The sequence below is a fragment of the Ambystoma mexicanum genome, chromosome 4p (genome assembly GCF_040938575.1).
Source record: "Ambystoma mexicanum isolate Mex_15411 chromosome 4p, UKY_AmexF1_1, whole genome shotgun sequence".
Taxonomy (NCBI): Eukaryota; Metazoa; Chordata; class Amphibia; order Caudata; family Ambystomatidae; genus Ambystoma; species Ambystoma mexicanum.
The window spans coordinates 1104110200-1104134171 of NC_090927.1; the positions used below are offsets into that span (position 1 = coordinate 1104110200).

Genomic DNA, 23972 nt, shown 5'->3' on the forward strand with positions numbered 1-23972 from the left:
TATTTTTTCCTTTTCTGTATAGGTATTTGAAACATAGTATGGGGTGAAATTATGGCCATCTGATGCACCCTCTAACCACCTTATCCAAGTAATGCATACAAGGATCAATAATACCCCTTTTCTGCATTAAATACATATGTAGCAATGGTATGAACCCCTGGCGTACAATATCGATTTCCACCTGCACACTGAAGGCGGAAATTGGTAGGATGGCGGAGGTGGCATTGCTGAAATACAAGCTGTGGTATCGCAGAGATACCATCTCTGCCAGTAGTAACCTCTGTGTTGGGTGGAATTTGCAGAAATAGCAGTGGTGGGGTCGGTATTTATCGCTGGTGACATTTCTGCAATGAACTCTGCCTACCTCTGAACGAGTCACTAAATATTTAGGATCAGATGACAACTCACCCATGGAATGCTGTTACCAAAATAGGTTTCAATTTACTGATAAGGAGAAAGGCAAGTTACATTTACCTGATCAACTGTAAAAAGGACATTTTAATTAAGTCAAACTAATATGTTTTGAAATATACCCTCATGTAGCGATAGGCCATAATAATTGCTAGTTCTTTTTTTTTTTACATACATTATACTAATGCATATCTGGACAGCTCTGTTGTCACACAGCAGCCTCGACTTCAATCTGACTGCAACTATCATTGCTTTCTTCCCATTTTGCTTCCTCCATAACCTCTCCTCCCAGCACTGTGCGTAAGGCTCCATGTTTTCAATTTTTACTGATTTCCACACCTCCCAACTCAGCGTTTACTACTGGCGGAGGGGGTATCGCTGCGATACCAAGGCTTGTGTTCCAGCAATACCACCTCTGCCATCCTACCAATTTCCAATATGTTTACAATATGTATCTGAGTGCAAAAACAGAAAGAATAGAAGAAAACTGCAAGCCCTGATTGGCTCTCCCTGCCATCAGTCATACCTTGCAAGCCAATGGGGGTCATTACGACCCTGGCGCTAAGGGATTACCGGTACCGGTAAGCGTACCGGTACCGATAATCCCTTAGCGCCCAATTCCCATAACGGCGGCTGGAACCAGCCGTTATTGCAGGGAACCGCAAAGGGACCCTGGCGATAATTACGGTACCGCAATTTGCGGTACCGTAATTACCGCCTTTCCCCATTCCCATTATGCCCTATGGGGCAAAAATGGGAATGGGGAAGGGCCATGGTGAAATGGGGAAGTACCACCCCGCCAACCTTGGAATGGGGTGGTACTTCCCCATTTCACCATGGCAGACTCGTTACAATACCAGCAGCAACCATGGTACTAATAGCCCCATGGTTTAGCGCCGGTGTTGTAATGAGGGCCAATGTCTTTGCAGATTGCCAGCATGAAGAGTTTAAAAGAGCAGGTAATATCCTAGGTCAGGTAATATGCTAGGTGAGCAGCTGTCACAAGAATATGCATTTCTTTTAAAAGGTAAGAATGCTGCTGGATTTGATGTACAAGTACATGTCTGTAGTGTATTTATGTGTGATTTCTTTAACAAAATAACTTTTTAAAATTGTAATAAATGTGAACAATTACCAACTGCACCTTGTTTTTTCTTAATAAAGAAACAAGAAGGAGAAATTACTTACTGTAATGTTCTTTCTATGGATTCTTCTCCTACAGATTCATCAGATAGATATCCATTCCAGCGTCAGCTGCTCAGAAATCTTTTCCACAGGAGGCATGTTACACCTCGACTCGGCAGAATCAATCCGTCTTGCTTCGATGCAGCGGTCGTCAACTCCTGACGTGACTTTGGTCGTCGTACATATACTGCGTCACTACGACCCTGTACCTCAGTTCCCCATCGAGCTCAGCTGCTGCGGAGGAAGAATCAAATTATTTGGCTGAGACAGCCACAACTCATTAATAAAAGAAAAACCTTTAGAACAGGGAGAAACAGGACTGCAACAAGAATGTGGAAACACACCAATAAGTTCTACAGTAGCCCTTTAAATGAGAGCTCACCTCTTTCTCTCAATAGAGAAGTTAGTCATTAACTGCAGGCACTTTCATAGCGGGGATGGGTGGGAGGGTGATGACGAATCTGCGGGAGAAGAACCCATGGAAAGAAAATTACGGTAAGTAATTTCTCTTTCAATGGATTGCCTTTCTCCTACAGATGCCTCATCAGATAGACTCCCCAAGCAGTATGTGTGAAGGAGGCGGGAGGAAAGTTCTTATACGAGGAAATGTTGTAAAACCACTCTTCCCAAAACGAGCGTCAGCTGTGTGGGCTACATCCAGGCAATAGTGTTTGGCAAAGGTATGCAGTGAAGACCAAGTTGCCGTACGGCAGATGTCCCTCACTGGCACCTGCCGTTGCAGATCTGAAGAGGCAGCCACCCCTCTTGGGGAGTGGGCTCTGAGGCCCAGGGGTAATTCTTTACCTGTATTGAGGTGACATTCTGAAACACAGAGTGTGATCCACTTATAGATGGTTTGCTTAGAGACAGCCAAAACCTTTCTTACCATGGATAAGACTACGAACAGTTGGTCCGCTTTCCTAAATTCTGCCATTCTCTCAACATAAAAGCTAAGAGCCCTCTCCGGTACTAGCCTATGGAACAGCTCCTCCTCCTTGGAGGGGTGCAGATGCGGGTAAAAAACTGTCAGGTCAATAGCCTGGGACAGATCGAACTGTGAAAGCACTTTGGGAGATAGGGTCAGTCTTGCATTCCCTGCACCATGCCTCAAATCTCCTCCACCTGTATGCATACAGCGATTTTGAGATCACAGTCATACCTCATCCTCTCTAGAGCCACGCATCAGGATGAGAGATTCCGGGTTTGGGTGGAGTACCTAACCTTCCGACTGAGATAGGAGATCCGGCTGTCAACATTCCTTGCCCAATCCTTGGCAATCAAGACCATGGTTGCTCAGAACCTCCTCAACCTCCTGAGAACCCACAGAATTATGTGACTTGGAGGGAAGGCATAGTGGAGATCGAAAGTCCACTCTACCAGAAATGCATCCCCCAGTGCGCCTCTCATCACCAATTAATTCAAACAAAACTGTCTGTTGGACTCTGTGGCAAACAGATCGACTGCTGGAGTGCCACACTGAGTGAAGACCTCCACTAGGACTTAGTGGCACACTTAACACTCGTGTGAGACTGTGCAGTGCCTGCTCAGAGCATCCACCAATTTGTTCTCCATCCCTGCCAGATGTACTGCTGAAACTGAGATCCGATTCTCTAAAAACCATAACCACAGCTGCATCACCTAACTGAAAAGGGGATGGGAGCACACGCTACCTTGCTTGTTGAAATAGTGCATGGGCACTGTATTGTCCATCATGATCACGACATGCTTCCTGTTGAAAAGCATGTTCCAGGCTCTTTAAGATTTCTTCAGGTAAGTTTATTTCCAGATACTTAGTTACAGATCCACATGAAGACAAAGGACATAAGCTGTGACAAAACACCAGCTCCCATCACCCAGGGCCAGCCAGCTGTAACTGTCACTGCACAGAACACTCCCTCAGGAGATTCCTTCATCCACACAAACATTCCACATGACATCACAACCCACCTAACCTAAGACAAGCACAATACAACACACCTCCCTCCTTTACAAACTAAACACGCACAGAACAGGACACATACCAGAACAACGCAACTACCACCTACCAAGATACGGACACTTCCACAGCCAAACCCAACCATCAAAACATAACACCCTGACAAACTGCATTACATGTACCAATCGTAAAAATACTGTCATCCATCTGCCTGTTCCTGCCACCAACAGACAACTGGGCTCTCACCCCAGGAACTGACAAACCCTGAAACTGGGCTACTTCACCTACATTCTTAAACCACCACAAAACTGCTTCACTTCCTACCACCTGCCCCTGCCTACAACAACACAGGTGTCCAGGCTGCCACCCTGGACCTCCAGCAGGCCTCTAGACTGCCATTCTAGAGAACTGAGACCTCAAAGCCTCCAAAAAAAACCAACCACAATCTCACTCCAATAGGGATTCGCAAAGTGGAAACACATAACACCACTGAAACCACAAACATCCATGGACTCAACACCATACACATTACACCAGACCAGGTTGTACAAGCCTTCCAAACACATTGGGAGCAGTGGCCACGTACTCCCAATGCCAACATCAAAAACTGGTAAAGAAAAGACTAAACAATCTTATGTGCAAAGATGGCATCCTCACACATAAAACTAAACAATCTTATTCGCAAGGAAAACATCCTAACACAAGACGAGCTGCTGAACCCATGGATGCAACACAATCCACAATAAATACCACAAGTAACATAGAGAACAATTTTCTCATGGTCTCAGGACACACCACACCCCACACTAAACAGGTCATTACCAGGCGTCCCCAGCTACCTCTTTACCCAGCTAGCTACTGTCCTCTGCCATGAGAAAGATAACAAACCCTAGAGGAGGCGCTACCTCCCCATAAAACACCCAGATCGCTGTTCTACCTGTGCAGAATAGGATAAACTCCCTAGACCAGACCAACACCCAAACCAAGAATTGTAAAATCCAAAATTCCTTTGCAAAGAGCGGAGGCGCTACCTCACTCTATAACAACCACTGTTAAACCTTTACCAAAAAAAAAGTAAACTCCATACCAGACCGAAAAGTCCAAGATTTGGGAAACCAAACCTCTTCATCTTAAAAGAACCGAGGCGCTACCCCGGTATAGAACAACAGCAAAAACTGTTTAACTCTCTTTAATACTGTACCATACCAAACACATGCATTTGCAAGAAGAACATAGTTCCCACAAACATTTCTATGCCGACGACACCCAACTCTTTCTCCTCCTTCTCAACTGACCTTCACCTAAAACTCTCTTCCTGCCTGACTGCCATTAAGGACTTGATGTCCTCCTGCTTTCTCTCTCTTAACACTGATAAAACTGAAGTCCTTTTCTTCCCCTCCAACTCTCTTCCCCCTTCCTCTCCTCCCCCTTTCATTCATTTTCCTCCCTCCAATCTCCCCATCTCTTCCCAAGCTCGTAACTTAGGCGTTCTTTTTGACTCCTATCTTTCCTTCTCCCAACACATTTCCCTCACCTCTCGCACTTGTCGATACCACCTCTACAATATTCGCAAAATCCGTCCCTCTCTCACTTTCCACACTACCAAACTCCTAATCTCCTCTCTCATCTTTTCTCGCCTCTTCTATTGCTCCTCTCTTCTCTTTGGACTACCAGCATCTCATCTTGCCCCCCTTAAATCCATCTACCACTCTGCTGTTCGCACCCTTTGTCTCCTCACCTCCCGTGACTCCATCTCTACCTCGCTCTCTTACCTTGGCTGGCTACCATTTCACTCACAGCTAAAATTTTACTTTCTCTGCCTTGTCTTTAAATCCCTCCGTGGTCTTGCTCCTCCTTATCTCTCCTCCCTTCTCTCCTTCTACTCCCCCTCCCGATCCCTTCGCTCTGCTGACCACTTCCTTCTCACCGTACCTCCATCCCCCTGTGCTTCCTCCCGTTTCCGCTCCTTCCAACTCCTTGCACCCCTACATTGGAACTCACTCCCTCTCACTATCTGCTCCTCCATGTCCTTCCCCTCTTTCCGCAGTTCCCTTAAATCCCTCCTTCTCCATTCTCCTCCCTGAAACATCCCCCTCTACCCTCTCTGCTTCCCCCTCCCCCTCTTTCTTCCCCTTGATTTTCCTCTCCCCTCTCCTACCCTCCTCTCTCTCTCTTCAATTTCCCTCTTCTAACTCTCCACCACGCCCTCCCCCACCTGCCTAATCCCACTCCCTATTCCCTCTCCCCTTCAGTCAATTGCTCTTGTCACTGTTTTACAGAATGATTCATGATATAATTTTACTTCATCTGTTACATTGTTGATGTTATTATGTATAATGTTGTTCCACTGTACAGCGCCTTGGTGTAAAGCGCTCTATAAATCAATAAATCAAATCAATCAAATCAAGCTACATTTTCCAAGCTATATCAACCATACATTTTCACATGGATTACTTCGCATATCTGAAATAAATCACATGCACAATCCGTCCTCACCGTGAGTGCAACCTAAACACACACTCACTGATCCTCTACATCCACAACATACACAGTATCATGACACTTAGAATGATAACATTCATTCACGTAGCATTGATAACATTCACTGTATGTTTTGCTGTATGAGACAAAACTGCAATTAAACTAATGCATATTAACTAATAAATGTTATAACCGATATTGCAGCGAGTAAAACAATATACCCATACCCTACATTTTTATTTACCTATCAGTCCATAGCCTTTTCAGGCTCTAACAGACCTAAAAGTCCATTGCCATAGGTAGGCGTTAATATCATGAACGACATTGCTGAAAATCCTCAAATGATTAAAGCTATCACACACGCCTTCACTCACAACATTTTCACAATTCAAGTGCACATGCGTTCGTAGCCTATCTCCTACGCATTCCTCATTTGCAAAACGCACCCAAGTGAAAACTGAAGCACATACAAGCATTTTGAGAAGAGTACATCTGAACACACAGAATGTGCAGTCCGCATATAATGAGAAATCTACAAGTCTCAAATACTTAAGTGGACTTCCTCGCCACTATGATATAACGTTGGAAATGATTACATAACATCCAGCATTATCCTTAATAAAACGGAGATTAACGAGCAATGTAATCAACACATATTACCATGGACATGTGTTATTATTCCCCCACCAATATCACCGTATTAGTTAGCTGCTACCCAACGTTCCACCAACAGTCCCATTTCCCATTTCGCCTTCACTGTGCCAACAAGATAAAGTATTATCACATGCTCATGTACATGTACTCCATGTTGCATCCATGGAGTAAGCTGTCCTTTCAGTCCCAGCTGCCGGTACCAATGGCTATGAGGGCCCTGAACTAACTGCAGTCTTCAGCCCTTTCAGTCTGACTAAATGCAGTCTTCAGCCAACTCCTTTCCTCCTCCTTCCTGAGGACCCCCTGGGGCCCAGCTTGCTCACAGCTTATGAGTGCTGGTCCCCACCAACAATGGGGCTTTCTCCCTCCGGCTCCCCCTGCGCCCTGGGTGATGGGATTTACAGTTTCTGGGGGCGGTGTTGTCCTTCTCCAGTAGCTCGTTCTTCCTGCACCCCCCGCAGCAGGGTCCTCAGTCCTTCAGGTTGTGGCACATAGGTTACCAAAGACCGACTCAGCGCCATTGTTGAAAAGCATGTTCCAGGCTCTTTAAGATTTCTTCAGGTAAGTTTATTTCCAGATACTTAGTTACAGATCCACATGACGACATAAAGGACAAACTGTGACAAAACACCGGCTCCCATCACCCAGGGCCAGCCAGCTGTAACTGCCACTGCACAGAACACTCAATCAAGAGATTCCATCATCCACCCATCAACATTCCAATGACATCACAACCCACCTAACCTAAGACAGGCACAATACAACACTTCCGTTTTAGAGAGGCCGCAAAGACTTTCAGGGCTAACCTGATCGCTCACAGTTCCAGCCTGTTGATGTTCAATTGAGCTTCCATTGTGGACCAGAAACCACTCACCTGCAAATGCTTGCAGTGAGAACCCCAACCCTTCAGTGAGGCATCCGTGACCACGCTGGCAACATGTTCTTGCTGCGAGCCCACCAAGAGAGATTGTTGGCCAAAGACCTGGACACTTTTAGAATGTCTTTTAAAGTTCCAAAATACTGGGACCATGATCTGACCCTGCAGAAGCCATTGCACATACCGTATCCGCAGTCTGGGCTCTAGCACTAGAAACATGTAGGAGGTCATGAGACCGAAGAGGCGGAGGATTGAAGCCGCTGGCAAGCTGTTGTGGCACTGGAACAGCTGAACCATATGCCCGACAGCGGCAACTCTCCCGAGTGTTGCAGACCGTTCCGATTAACTGGAGCCTCTGTGTTGGTATTGTGTGGGACTTCTGTAAGTTCAGGGAGAATCCCAGCCTGTGGAGTAGTGAGCAAAACTTGCTCCATCTACTTCCCTCGGATCAGTCAGTCGTCCAGGTATGGGAACACATGGATGCCGCCTCTCCAGAGGTGGGCGGCAACTACCGCCATTAGCTTTGTGAAAACCTTTGGGGTGAAGGCAAACCCAAAAGGCAGCACTTTGAGCTGGTAATGCTTGTCCTCTATGAGGAATCTCAGGAATTTCTGGTGGATTGGCACGTGGCACTGTGCGTCCTGGAGATCTATGTATTTTTTTTTGTACGTTTTATTTTTAAGGCGGTCAGATCATGTGGAATAATACAAATTGGTCAATTCATTACACAGTGGTAGTACATTTATAAATACATGTATACTGAATACATTATTTGCACTCTGCAGGTTTCAAACAATATTCAGGGATATGGCCTCAAGTTTGGTAAGAAAGGATCTAAATGGTGACCAGATGTATTTTGGTCGGCTAGTGGGAGCAACCTTTTTGGACAAAGCCCTCTTCACATTCATACACATATATCATGTCCTTAATCCAGCAGCTCAATTTGGGTGCATTTTTAGCCTTCCAGAATTTAAGGATATTTCTGTATGCCACCGCACATGCTCCGTTGAATAGTCTGCATGTCTTAATCGGAACCCTTCCAATGTCGCCAAGTAAGTATTTGATGGAGTTAAGGGGAATGGAGTTGTCAAGGATGTCCTCTACAGCCTCAGACACTTTCCTCCAGAATTCAAGTATCTGTGGGAATGCCCAGTACATAGTACATATGGAACAAATCTTCTTGTCCGGCCGGACATTTAGGGCAGCCAGGGGATACCTCGGGGGAGAACCATGGCACTTTCTGGGGGAGTGAGGTTCAAGATCTTGAATTGGATCAATCATAATTTGGTGGTGATTGAGACTGTTTTGGTACGTTGACAGTATTTGGTCCATTGCGTTTCATCAATGGACAAGCCCAAGTCCTGCTCCCATATGCCCTTCATAGTATTACGAGAGGGAGTGTGGGTCTGTATTGTTTTATATAATTTGGAGGTTCCACATTGAATCCCGTCAGATGCCATGATGTCAGTTATAAATGGATGTGTCTCAGGTTCGGCCGGAAATAAGGGCCATCGTCGTCGAAATGCTGCTCTCATTCTATGGTATTGAAGGGACCTCCAAGTTCCGTGTCCCAGTTTAGCCATGAAATTGGCCAATGACACAAATTTCCCATCAGGAAACATGTGGCCTAGTCTTAGTTTGGTGTGGGGGGGGGGTCCCAGGTTTTCCTGATGGCTGGGTCATATGTGGGGGCTATCCCAGGGAACCGCCAAAAGGGGGAGGTGTTGCTGTGGGGTATGTTGGCTTACATTTTCTTGACCATGCGTTTACTGTATGGTTTTCTAATTCTTCTCTCCTTGGCCACTCTCTGCAGGATCAGCTCTCTCTTCTCAGCGCCATGATGCCTCGGCGACCGTGCGCTTTACAAGCTTAATTAACATAACATAACTGTAGTCTTAACCAGGTCAAGTGAACTGGTTTCTGAGTAGTGCTCAGCAAATCACCAGTATCTCACGTATTGGGCCTGAGCGGCCACATAGTATACCTCAAAGACGGGTGCTGGGAGGCCGCCAGTATCATATTGTTCGGTTATCTTTGCCCAGCTCATTCTAGCCATCGCACCACTCCAAGTAAATGAGAGAAACCATGGATTGCAATTTGGAGCAGAAAACTCTCCCAGGCCATATGGAGATGTTACTGAACAGGTATAATAAATTGGGCATGACAATCATTTTCAGTAAAGATATCTGTCCGTAGATTGATATTGGGAGGTTGTTCTAAATGTTAAGCTTGGGTTCTAGCTGATGCAAGTATAATTCATGATTGTTGGCATACAGGGATCAGTGATCAATAGACACTGCTATGCCTAAATAGTGGATAGATGTTGGGGACAAGCGGAAACCCATCAAGTCATCAGGCCGTGTAGTAGCAGGTGCGAGGGGCAATAGTTTGGATTTGGTGTTATTTATTCTATATCCGGAATATAAAGAGAGTTCATGGGCATCTCTAATGACTGGGGCCAGATTAATGTCAGGGTCCCGAATATATAGTAGAGTGTCATAAGCGAATAATGAGATCCACTGCGGAGGGCCACTAATACGAACACCTGTATGTAAGTGTTTGGAGCGAATCAACGCGGCTAGAAGTTCAATTGTGAGGGCAAATAATAGGGGGGGAAGAGGGCATCCCTGTCGCGTACCTCTGCCAAGGGGGAATTTTTTCAAAAGGGTGTAGTTAGTTCGGATGACAGCACTGGAGTTGGTATAGAGCAGTCGGATATAGCTCATAAATTGTGGGCCGAACCCAAAGCGTTTGAGAATGGCAAACATGTATTGCCACAATATTGTGTCAAATGCTTTCTCGGCATCTAATGATGCCGCAACGACTTAGGTCTAGGGGATCTAATTCGGCTATGGTGGTGAAAAGTCTGCGTATGTTCAGGTAGGTCGATCTAGTGGGTATAAATCGTGATTGATCAGGGTGTACCAGGTGAGTCATAAAGGGTTGCAGGCTAGCAATGATTTTGGTGAAATATGTTGGCATCTGAATTAATTAGAGAGAGAGGGCGGTATGAAGCAACTTCCTGTAGGGCCCTATGTGGTTTGAGTAAAACAGAGATGACCGCCTTGCGTAGTGATGGGGAAAGGGTCCCAGCTGTGAGAGCCTCGTTCCACAATGCTAGGAGTTTAGGAGTAAGTTCTTGTGCATAACATTTGTATAAATCAATACCCAAACCATCAGGTCCGGGAGCTCTTCCCACAGCTAGATCCTTTATAGCAGAAATAATTTTGTCAGTGGTAAAGTGAGTCTCTAAAGTTTCAGCTGCCTCTGATGATAACGTGGGGGATGGGGTTGCATCTATGTAATAGGTGAGGTCATCAGCGGACATGGTGTCAATAGTGGTATACAGTGAGGAATAGAATTCAGCAAACACTTTATTAATTGTAGTTTCTCCCACACATTTCCCCATATTGGTCACATATGCTGATGATTGGTTGTCTAAGGTTTTCAGTTTTGATCAGTCTTGCTAACGACTTAGTGACCTTATCCCCCTCACCGTATTTCCACGCCCTAGTCGGCTTAGTGACATAGGATCTCTCTATCGGCTAGTTTATAGAACTCATCAAGGTGTGCGTGAATTTGGGATAGCTTTGATTTCGCCGGAGCCAGCGCATAATCATTCTCCAGCGTGTGTATATTGGATTCGGTCGTTTGGAGGTCTTGATGAATGGTGATAAGAGCGCCATGTGTCTTGGATATAATTTGGCCTCGCAGCCAGACCTGAAAGTCCTCCCACACCGTGGATAGAGAGTCCACTGTACCTTCATTACAGTAAAAAAAAGTCTATTATATCTACTCTCAGTGGGGTCACCACAGTAGTATCGCGCGGGAACGCCGGAGGCATTTTCCAAAGTTCGGGGCTCTTACTTAAGTGTATCTGCCTAATGTCAAGTAATACGGGTGAGTGGTCTGAGATTGTGAGTGGAAAGATTGTGCATTCAGTTGCATGCAGGGTCCAATCAGGGGTGATTAACCAAACATCAATGCGTAATCCTCAATTGTGTATGGATGAGTAAAAAGTGAATTCCTCTACATGGGAGTGTAGTACCCGCCATATGTCTACCAGGGGCAAGTATCACATCGATTGGATCTGGTCAATGTATGGGGATTCCTAGAGGTTCTGTTATGCATTGGGTCCAGAATGGTATTGAAGTCTCCGCCCCCAAAGTACCCAGTTATTGTCTATGGGGGATATCAAGTTTATGATATTAAGATAAAACTCTGGTTCGTCCATGTTTGGGCCATATGTGTTGATAAGTACAGTGGGCTGTTCATGTAATTCACGCCAGACAATGACATATATGCCTAATGGATCTGCCTTAGCTTTTAAGACCTGATAGCCTAAAGTATGATGGATGAGAATGAGAACCCCTCTGGATTGCGAGGAGTAATTGGTTGTGAATTTCTGGGGGCTCCAGCAGTGTGTGAAGGAGTCGACCACTCTGCTCAAAGCGTGGGTCTCTTGCAGCCTCAGAATTTGAATTTTGTGTCTTTTTGCCTATTTTTTAATTTCCTGGACTTGATGGGATTATTCAGAACACGAATATTCCATGTAAGCATCCTAATGGAGTGCCTGCCGCTCCTCATCATTTAGTAAAAGGGAATCTATTTCCTGTATGATCGTGCAATAGCTGACCAACAAATGCTCTCCATGTGTCACCATCAATTTTTGTGTTTTAACTCCTTTAACAGCCCAGCCCTCACTGTACTTCAAACATGACAGTGTTGTCCCATAACAACAACAAAAACTTTAAACAGTGGAAGACATCCTGCGAACTTAAGCAAGAACTTCGAAACACTGTGTGGTGCTCTGGAAACCACTAGGAGCTAGTTCCAAGGCATAACTTGTGATATAATGGGGATATGCGATCAGCACCCTAGTCCTTCATCCTGGAAGCGGCATTGAACTGGCACTGGCGTTCAGCAGTCAGGAGTTCAAAGTACTGGTGACGGAATGCCATGTGGGTTAAGTCAATTAGTATCAGGAGGCATTGGGATAGATTGCTCAATGTAGGATGAGGCGTCTTCGGGAGTTTTGAAAAAGTGGGTTCTACCCGCGTGTTGTATCCAGAGCTTAGAGGGCAAGATCATGGCGTCCAATATTTTCCTTTCTTGTAGGGTGTGCTTCACTTGGTCGAAGTAACAACGGGCCATCTGGACTCCAGTCAAATAATCTGGATGTATATGAACCCTGGTTGAGTAGAATTGTAGGGAGCGCCTCTCTCGTGACATTCGAAGTGTCAGGTTGCGGTCTCAGTAATTAAGTAGGCAGGCAAGGATTGTGCATTGGGGGGCTCCAGGATTGGGGATTAGAGCCAGGGAACAGTGTGCCCTTTCCACGAGGAATTGCGCATAGAATTGTGCAACTGAATGCACAAGGAGTGTATCATTTATTCAGCAAAAGACTCCATGGGGACATTCAGTGTTTTCTCCGATACGCCCACTATACAGATTTTATTGCGGCGCGACCATGATTCTTGATCATCACATTTCACTAGTACAGTTTTCAGTTCTTTTAATGTGTTCAATGTCCTTTCTGTGTGTGGTAACTGTTTCTTCTAGGTCCCCAAACCGGTTTTCGGCCTGCGTGATCCATCCACTCTCCTTCTCGAGTTTTGCTTTCAATGAATTTACAATTGAGCCAATATCATCGAGCTTGGCGTTCACCGCTGCAAAGCCCGCCTGCATTGCAGCCATATATGGGTCCATGGCTGGATTAGTGGAGGAGCAGGTGTCAGCGGGATGTGCCTGCAAACGCGTCCATAGGGCCCTTCTTGCTCCCCTTGGCTCCACCTCGAGTCATGCCCACAGGAAATTCCCAGGTGGTAAGTGCTTGGTTTATAGTGCTGGATCCATAAACTTGACGCATTGGAAACGTCAGTTATCAATGAAGAATTCTCCCAAACACCATTTCTCTGACCACATCTATACCTGTTGACTAGGGTCCTCATTTACTAAACAAAGAGTGCCACCCACATTACATGAACTTTATGGTGCACACCTCCTAATCTACCATTCCTCTCTCCTCAACGAACAGATGTCCCTCTTGTTAATTCATTTGGAATATCCACATTTATATTGTGGGAGTGATGAATTAGGTTTAAATATTTGGGAGAGATATTTTGTGCTTTTTTTGCTACTATTTTCTGCTATTTAAGATGTACTTTCCTGTATATCTTACAAATGTGTGACATTCAGTGAATTCCTGAACCTGTTATGGATAAGACTATCCCACATACTTTTGGGTCCATCGATGCAAAAATAGAGAAACAACTTTGGAATACATTTTTCAGAAGTCGAAATCAAAGTGTTGTATGGATGAATTTTGTTGACATACTCATATGATGGATCTATTGCCAATGAAGATGTTATTGAATGTATACCGCATTAACATACCACACTATGTGAATGTTTGAACCGGTTCCATGCAAGACTACATCATATAGCCATTGTCATGATAAATTACCATTCATTGTTTTTGAAATGCGATTATTGGAGTTATATAGATTGGACACAGATTATATCTGTCTGGTAACCAGCACTATACCAATATATACCTCATACATACGCAATATCCAGTGAATCCCAAACAGCTGCCTTGTACAGCATGGTTATCTACATTAATTGCCACATTGATGTCTTTTAATGAATTGTATCATTATAGTATTTGAGACTGATACTCTAGATCAATATAACCACACCTGTGACGCAACCATGTGCACGTTGATCCGCTACTCTGTTACCTGTCGCTTCATTAATTACATGTGTGCTGTTGGCCACACCCCCATGGCACTTAGACTCACCAGTACAATTACAAACTACAGATACTTTAAGAATTACAAGTATCTTTTCATTACACGTCACGTCTGTGACGTCATTACATAGACGTAAATGTGTGCATCTCTGATTGAGCACAGCAGTGGCAGGTTGATTCCGGTCCACTTCCGGCGTTCAACCCGTCCATTTATAAGTGCTAGTTTTAAACTTAACTCAGTCTTGGCACGCTCGTACAGGCTGTCCACCTCTCATCTCCCGATATCATGTTTCTTAGCAGGATACGGAACCACCCGGCTCCTTACAGAATCCTCTGAAACACCTCTTAATTACTGCTGAACCAGCTATAATTATCACAGAAGTGTCCGGACTACGCTGTCTATCTACTGGCGCTCAACCAGCCCCCTGTAAGTACGAGTCTAACTCTGGCTATCATTTAGGCCTGCTACATCAGCACTAGGATCTGACACAGTGGGCCTCATTATGTGACCGGCGGGCAGGAAGGCACCCGCAAGCAGAACTCGTAGTTTGCCGGTCCGGTAACAACGGTACCGATGCAAACTTATAATGACGCCCAATATTTCCTTAAATTAGGCAGGAAACGTCATCACACAGCTCCCATCTTTACCCAGAAGTACACTCCCATAGTATAGACAAGCGAATGCTAGGTGGTACTCCACCAGATTTGCATATTTCTCATTTTTAATCTAGTCCACCTGATCACCCCAGCTTCTCTGCATCTTACAGATCCTATTGAATCCAAGTACTCAAAGATACATACAACAAAAAAGATGCTGTAAACTTACCATCTACTGATTAGTTAACTCCTTGACCAAGATAGGCTTCATCTTAGACCTTTCTTAAAGCGGTAGAATTATCATTGCAGCAATAGCATCATAACATCCAAACCACACATTCCATCATAGCTGGCCTTCTTGAATGCTACATATGCGTCTAACTGATGTGATACTCATAAAGAATACTATCTATTACACTGGATTTGACTAGATAAAGTATCATGTATGTACTAAATGGTTACAAAGATTGTATATATACTGTATAGAACACTGAGAGGCAATTGTTTCGGATACACCTTCATATATTTACTTGTAGAACTGAGAAACACAGAATTGAAATGCAACCAGGCAAAGCAACGAACTTAACTCCTGATGGAGGGATGGATATCCCGAAACGCATAGAGCTAATTTTTTGATTTGTTTCCTTGTTTATCTGATTCTTATTTGTTCACCAATGCATTATGTTATGAATTGATATAGTTTCACTAAATAAAATGCTGACCAAGTTCAGTATAATCAAGAAATATTCTCTGTATTTACCTAATTTATTGTGATCTGTAAACTACACTATCTTATTTAAAATGTTGACTGACGTTATCCACAGTTTTACAGGTGTGCATGGGACAGGAGTGTCCTTGAGTTTTGGACACTTATTGTTGCCATTGTCCAGCGCCTGCATAAGCAGGGTCGAAGCCACACAATATCTGGTCATTACTGTCGTCGAAAACCGTCACTGTTGTGCCAAAAAATGCAGTTCTCGACGGTGAGAATTCTGAGAGCATTCTCCCAGTTACCTCCCATAGGACCCCCCTCTCAGATGACTCAGATGACCGAGAAAAGGTTATGTCCCATTGTTTTCCCTGAGGTCCCCCAAAGTACTGGGAAGAAGAAGAGGTGCCAAGAGGAATGCATACTGCCTTTGGAAAACGCCACTATAGTCCCGTGACGAAGAAGAGGGAATCAGGAGGACCACAGACTTCCTATGTGAAACACCACTATGGTACTGGGACGAAGAAGATGCAAACAGACGCACACCAGCATACTCAATGGAGATGTCCCAAAAACAAGGCCAGGCAAGATCAGCCTGGAAAGCGTTCACACCCTGGGGACTAGGAAGGCTGATGGTCCTGCCGGGTGTTTGGGAGCTGGAGCTCCTGGGGACACAGACGTGGCAGAAGGAGGCCAGCTGAGGGGCCGTTTTTCCACCCACCAAGAGGAGTGCTCGCCCTCCTGGGGCACTCTGATATTGTTGGAGTGCCTGAGGGGTAGAGGAAGAACCCCTATAATCATTTCACGAAGTTTGTGGCAAACGCTTTAGAAAGGAAAGTCTTCAAAGGGGAGCCGGTGAGTGTGAGAGGCTGAAAAACCCTGTGAGACTTTGATTACGAGTGCTAGAGGAAGAACTTCTATTCTATCCAGTTTTAAAGTATAAATTGTGTCGGAGTGGTCGCGTTCCTTCAAAGAAGGGAAGGGACATTTTCGAAAGCGTCATGTGAAATGTATTTATTTTTTATTTATTTATTTGCATTTGTAAAGCCTGTGCATCCCCTTTTCGGATTCACATCCAGGGTCCAGTTTCTCTCAGAGGGTCCCAACGCAGAGTCCAGACGGGAACAGGCTGTACTTTAAAGTAAACAGCTGCTGTGTCAAGAAATAAGAGCTTTAGAAAAGTGGAGCTGTGTGAAGCTGTGAAGTGTGAGAAAAAAGGCAGTGGGAGAAAAAGGGAGGTATGTGAAGAGATGAAGTGTGAGCAAAATCCCCAAGAAAAACTATAAAGAATAATTAAACATTGGGGTGGCCCTCAGGCGGGAGAGTAATCCAGGAGGGTTGCAGAGACCCCACCATAAAGAAGTATAACCGGAAGGTTTCCAGGCAGGGGAGGGGCCCAGTAAACCCACAGAGATCCAGCAAAAGATTAATTAAGCATCAGCAGGGCCCCATTGCTGGAGAGTGATCCAGGAGGGCCGCAGAGACCCCATCATAAGGAAATATATACTGGGAAGGTTTCCAGGCAGGGGAGTAACCCAGGAGAACCACAGAAACCCAGTGAAGAAACAGTAATTCATAAAGAAAGTGAATGTTGAAAGAGAATCTTATTTTGGCTGATGAACTTTAAGAAGAGGGCACAGCTACAGCCCAGGGCAACTGGTTGCACGACCTGTGGTGAGTGAACCCTGTGGTCTGACAACTGCACCACGACCAGAGGAGCCCCATTGAATAAGTGAACTGTGAGGAAAGTTGAAATTGAATAAATCGAGAGGAGGAGTCACTGAATATGGGGAAGGCAGGGTTTGAAATTGAGGGAAGCTAGTAGATATTTAGCTGTTACGCTCATCTTAGATCTGCGGGGGCACCTGGAAACCTATTCCCGTCTGGACTCTGCGTTGGGACCCTCTGAGAGAAACTGGACCCTGGATGTGAATCCGAAAAGGGGATGCACAGGCTGTGTTATGGCAACTGGCTGACAGGGCTCCTCCCTCCAACCTGTATCCTCCCGGCCTCCCAACCCCTGTGAACTGTGTTCACCTTATCTTTAGGAAAGGGAAGCTCTCCATCCTGCTGTCTCTCTGGCAGGGGTGCAATGGCAAGTTACGTCACTGGTTGTGGGTCTGTATCCTGCCCAGACTTGCTGCGGCAAGAATCAGTCCTTTTAATGATTTGTGGCGTGGATGAAGTCCTTAAAATAAGAACGTGGTTCTTGGTTTCTTGCTCCCCCACGTTTTAACTGGGGTTCTGTGCTCTTTTGTTCAATAACCCAGTGGGGTCTATGCGCTTTTGGTCCCACTTCTTTAGGACTGCCTGTGCGCACGGCAGTGACTGTTTCGTGTGCGTTGCCCTTTCTCGTGCATTAGGTAAAGTCGATGAGCACAGCGAAAATGTCTGGGGAGCGCCGTCCCCTCTCTTGCGTGTGCGCTGTTCTGTGTTGGCTGTTCTCCGTGGCTTGTCCTCTAGGTGCTCCTGCACGTGTTGTTTTTAGAGTCCGTGACCAATTGCTATATGCAGTATGTGCGTGCTTTCGGAGTTGCTTGCAGCGTGGTCTTCACTTACTAATTGTTGTTTCCTTCTCCCAGCTGGAGCGTCTGCGAGGAGCTTCTCGGAGTTGCTGATCCGGCGAGCGGAGCGTTGCTGACCAGGATTCCACAGGATAAAAGGTGAGTATTGCAGGAATCAGGAATCGGGTTCGTTGTGCTGTATCCAGTCTAACAGCTGTTTCTTCCTTTTCAGGTCTCAGGAGCAAGCCAGTGAGCATCACGCTGCGGTAGCAGAATGACGCGAAGCACAGATTCCCTGTCTGCGTGTGGCTTAAATAGTCAGCCACACCCAGAAAGCAGATCGGCAGCCTGACAGTGCTGCGTGGAGCAAACCACCTCCATGTTGGGAGAAAACAGGAAGTGGCTAAACCTAAGTAGACCAATGGATGATGAGCGTGGCACCAAGCGTGCCACACTTGAGTCCAACTTCTCTTCAGTTTGGCACAGGGCCCCCAGTGGTGTCTTAAAGAGCCCTGTGATTGTGACACCCCTGGGCTATGTGCATGTGTGCATGCTAGACAGGTGCGAGAGGATAGACCAGTAGCAGCAAGGCCAGTAGTCGTGACATTAGTTCCTGTTTCTAGCATAGTAGAACCTGGTTAGCTTGAAACCAACAGCTACTAAGAGCTATTTTTGGCTCCTCAGGCCAACTGATGCCTTCCCAACATGTTAATGTGACATTAACGTTGAGTTTTTGAGCATGTTAATGAAGTCTAATCAGAACACATCTAATATACATTTAAACACAATGGTTAATACAAAATGGAGACCCAAGAGCTGGTTTTAGCTCCTGCTCATCGAATCTCGATTTCAAACCCTGGGAAGGGAACCCCTACAGAAATAAGTTGAACTCTGTGTTTATGAAAGTGGAACTTGACAAGTTGAACATTGGCGTGAAATAAAGGGAGTTCGAACTTGGGCAGGGAAAGCCTGAAAAAACCATTGAAGAGTATGAACCAGAGGGCTTCGAGTTTGGGAAAACGGAATCCAGAGAAGCCCAAGAAACCTTGTGAACTAAGGTACTATGAATTTGTGATAAGTGAATTCTGAGAAACCTTTGGAAATTTTGTGAATCCGAGTATCTTGAACTTTGGGGAAGCGAGCTAGAGAAGAGCTCCAACGACAAGTTGTTTTACTTTTGAACACTATTTAGTTTATTAAGATATGGGCATTCCCTACACATTGCTATTGTATAGAATTGAGGACAAGCATAGGTTGTGACACAGACAGTATTTGCTTGGGACTGACAGACTTAGACTTTCCCTTAGGTTTTGTTTAGATTATGTGAGACAGGCCTGGTATCAGCAGCCGTCTGCCACGGGTCCTATGCGAGTGCCCCACCCTCCCCAGATTTTTCAGGAGACTTGGGATCTTGATACCGACGACGCCACGAGCACAGCCGGTACCTAGAGCTTTTAAATCACTAAATACAAGCTGCACTATCAGCTCTATAAACCTGAGGTAATCCCACACTTTTCTTCCCCCCCCTCTTGTCTTTCTGATCTTGACGCAGGGTCTACCAATTGGACGCCCTGAAGAAGGTGCCCTGTACTTTGCAAGTACTTTAAAGCACTGAAACGTGCACACACTAATCAGCGCATAGATGAAGACCATGGACAGAATATTTACCTTTTCTTCACCCATTAGTGTGTTAGACAAATGTTTTTGAACACGTTGGCTAAATTTAGGGATATCCCTAAAAGTCCAAAGACCTAGACTTTAAAAAGTCAACCTTGAGCACTGAAGTTGAGAGAACTGTTAATAATACTCTGCTCAAATAACCAACCTTTCGAGGAAACTGCGCCTCATAATTCATGTGACACTCCATACATGTTCTATAATTGTTCTGTTTGATTGTATGTCACAAAAAATATGTTGTAGGAAATATTTAGGCTGAATTTATGCTTATTCCTTCTTTGTACATTGATTGTTTGGCACTAAGAAATTAAAGTGCAACACGGTTATATTTTGTTTTGTTTTGGTGACACACTGTATATATGAGTCACTGTAAATTGGTCGCTACACACTTGTACCATATAAATTGTTCTTTTACTATATAAATTGTTTTCTCAATACACTTGGTTGCATACGGTCATTCTTCTTTAGTTTGGTAGCCACAGGGCCCGAATCAATAGAGGCAATTGTACAAACTATACTAACAGACATAGACCGCGACCAATGCAGAGAAATGTGAAGAGCTCCTCAGTAGTCCCCTTGTCTAACATCCAGTGACGACTCAGACAAAGACAAGGCAGGAACACGTTTTATGCCCCCATCAATCTAAGGAGGGCCACATAGAATTTATAAACTGGGAAAGGGGACAACTTTTTCTTTGTTGGCATGGTAACAAGGGATGACACAGACAAGTAAAACACAGTTTGAAGGCCTTTATTCTCAATTATCAGGATGGTGTAACGCCTAGCTTGCCCTAACTCTAAGATGGGCATGTTCCCTAAAGGAAAGAAAACTAAGCAAAGTCTAAGTCTGTCAGTCCAAAACAAAAAACTGTCTGTGTCAAAACCTATGCTTGTCCTCAGCTCTAAAGAATAATAGGGTGAATGGGATTTGGCCAACTCAATAGTGTTCAAAGTAAAGTTAATGTGACAATGGAGCCTTTCTGCAGCTCCCTTCCCCAAGTTTAAGGCAGTCAGGATTATAAAGTTCCACAGTCTCTCAGGTTTCACTTGGCAAAGAAAAGTCCACTTGGCACAAAGTTCACTTGGAAAAAGAAGTTCACTGTACCTTTTCCTGGTAAGTTCTTTGGGCTTCTCCGGGTCTCCTTTCCATGACCTAGAAGCCCTCTAGTTCACACTTCTTCAGTGGATCTCTTAGGCTTCCCTCGTCCAGGATTAGACCCTCGTTGTTACCTCTGTTCAAATGGTTTAATTGTATTTCCTTTAACACAAAAAGTTCAACTCACAAAAGTTACACTTTTTAACATCAAAGTTCACTCAGCTTCCTTTGGGACTCCCTTCCCCATTCTGAACCAAGTCCTTTTAGATTTTCCTTTATTAGATCATGCAGTTCCTTGCTTTCAATTGGGCTCCCTTGGTCGTGGCAGAGTTGTCAGACCGCACGGTCCACCCATTACAGGTTGTGCGACCAGGTGTCTTATCCTTAATATATGATATGATATATGTTACAGCATTTATAATGCACCAGTACACAAGTCTTTCTAGGCACGACAAGACAAGGGAGGGAAGACCGAGGGAGGACAAGACAAATTTTCTTACTAGGCCTTGTGTCATTCAGATAGTGCAAGTGCGACAACCCAAATAGCAGGGGCAAGGGGGGGTGTAGGCAGAGGAAAGGGGGAAGTACAATCAGGGCAGCATTGCTCTGAGTGAGTGCAGCCAGGGCAATGCAGCTCTGGGTAAGTGCAAGGAGGCAGGGGACTGTAGGGTTACAGTTACAGCCCCTAATGCGTGCTAGGCCCAGAGGCAGTGCAGGGGAGAATGATCATGGAGGAGCCTGGTACCCAGTGAGACTCAGAGGGTAGCCAAGCAACCGTTCGGTGCAGCAGACAGGTAGATCAGCAGGGGAGAGAGAAAGAGAAAGCAGAGGAGAATGAAGGTCTTCAGCTGCATGCAGAACTTAAGGTGGTCTGGCTCAAGTTTGAGAGAGGCAGGGAGGCCATTCCAGAGGGAGGCACTTGCAGAGGAGAGAGATCGACCGCCACTCTCTGCTTAGAGAAGCGTCTGACCCTCAGAGAGTTAGAGGAAGCTGAGCGAAGGGCTCGAGAAGGAAGATATTTTGGAAGAGAGAGCTGGATGTAGTGCAGGCTCCGGCCCCAGAAAGCCTTGTGGACGATACAGAGGATCTTGAACCTGATCCTTGAAGTCACCGGGAGCCAGTGGAGAGATTTTAGGGCTGGAGAGATATGGTCCCTGGGCTTGAGGCCAAGGACAAGTCTTGCAGTCCGGTTCTGGATTAGTTGCAGAGGGTAGAGCGTAGAGGAAGGCAGATTGAGAGAGGCTGTTGCAGTTGTCCAGCCTAGAGAGTATCAGGGTTCTGGAGACCGTGAGCTTCTGGGGGAAAGAGAGAAAAGAAAGAATACATCTGGGGAGGTGCAGCTGGTAGTGGGCCTTCTTGGCAAGGTCCGTAATGTCAGGAGAGAAGGAGAAAGTGGGGTCGAAGATGACGCCAAGGTTTCTTGCCTCACAGGAAGGCGAAGGAAGAGGGCCCACAAAGGGCGGCCAAAGTGAGAGGGAAAGCAGGAGCGTGGGTCCCAATGAGAAGGATCTCCGTCTTACTGGCATAACAGGAAAGATCATTGGAGGCGCACCAATCCTGAATCACGGATAGACAGTCAGGAATGAGCGAGAAAGAAGAGGAGGCTGAGGGGAGCCTGAAAGAGAGCCGAGTGTCACCTGCATAACACTGAAAGATAGAGGAGAAGGTAGAGACCAGGTGGGCCAAAGGGGCCAAGTAGACAATGAAGAGCCAGGGGGAGAGGATAGAGTCCTGGGGAACACCACATGTGGAGAGAGAGGTGGTGGAGAGAAAGAACCTAACTTGGACCTGGGAGGGTTGGTCCCGGAGGAAAAAGGTCTATCACTACAGGGTCTGACCTGTGATGCCCAGGCTTTCACAGAGTCAATTGATCAGGGTGGTGGTAGAGTTTCCATTTCCTTATACTGGGGTCCCTGCAGCCAACCTGGATCAATATCCCGGCTGGTGGCCACCCTGATGCTTTTCCAGCACTCTGCTTATTCTGGGGTCTCTGCGGCCAGCCTGATCAATCTCTCACCTGGTGGCCAACCCAGTGCTTTTCCAACTCACTTTGTTTATTCTGGTGTCTCTGCTGCCAACCTGTATCTGTCTCCTGCCTGTGGGCCACCCCAGTGCTTCTCAATGCTCTTGGTTTATTGATAACCTCTTTTCCTTTACTTTCGGGAATGTTGCTCCCACTTCAGTTTTCACACAGCTCCCCCTTTTTGGATCTTTTCTTTCACTTTTCGACTTCAGACTCACACACGCACCAGGGTTCTCTTGCTTTCAGAATCTCACGGTCAGTGCAATGCTTTTACCAATGTACGCTTCTCTCAGCGTGGAGGTCAGCGTCTCTCCTCCTGCCCCTCCGACATCCTTGGGGTCTGGACCCCACCCAGGGAAACTAGCACTTTGCTTTACACCACCAACAGGATTCAGCCTGCCCTCTAGGCTTCAGAACTCTGGCTCCTTGGAGGCACGGTTCCCTCACCATGCTCTGACCCTCACCAAACAAGCAGTAGCGCTTCAGCGTCCTGTTCTCCACCGGGTACTTCTGGGCTCATCTGCTGCTTCTAGGCATGTTGTTGCCACGGCTCTTTCTCTGGCATAAACTGGCTTAGAAGCAAGAAGGGATCCCCTGCTGAACTCAGCCACGCAGCCTCCCTTCTGCTCTCCCAAATGCTGCTCCCTGTACTGCAGAATGCCCCAACTTGTATACACCTGAGCCCTGTCAAGGGGTTTCAGGTGTGAGCCCATGACCTCCCTTGCCTGACTCGCGTTAGGCCGATTGATAGGACATGCCTGACCCTAGGTCCCCTTCTCTCCTGGTCAGTCCCGGAGTGATGTTTAATAGAGTGCAGGTGTGTATAATTGTTAAGTGCCTGACCCCATTAAAGGGACAGCCTAGTGGTGGAGTGTAGTAGGCCTCTTCTTTCATCTTCATCTTCACAGTACTTTTCCCATAGGTAATCTTTCTACCTCTCGGTCACCTCTTCTTCGTCCCGGTACATGTTGGAAATGGGGAGGGAGTAACGGGATGAGATTGAAAATACACCATAAAGGCTGAGGGAGAGTGTGATAATGTATAACTGGGAAAGGGGGAATACCGTGTC

At 45.8% G+C, this 23972-nt stretch overlaps 1 protein-coding gene across 2 annotated transcripts in view; it reads right to left on the reverse strand.

Annotated features, from left to right (window-relative positions):
- The window catches only part of ADGB (androglobin), a 2161023-nt gene that overhangs the window by 1722483 nt on the left and 414568 nt on the right, over positions 1 to 23972 (reverse strand). The gene's annotated exons all lie outside the window — the stretch shown is intronic.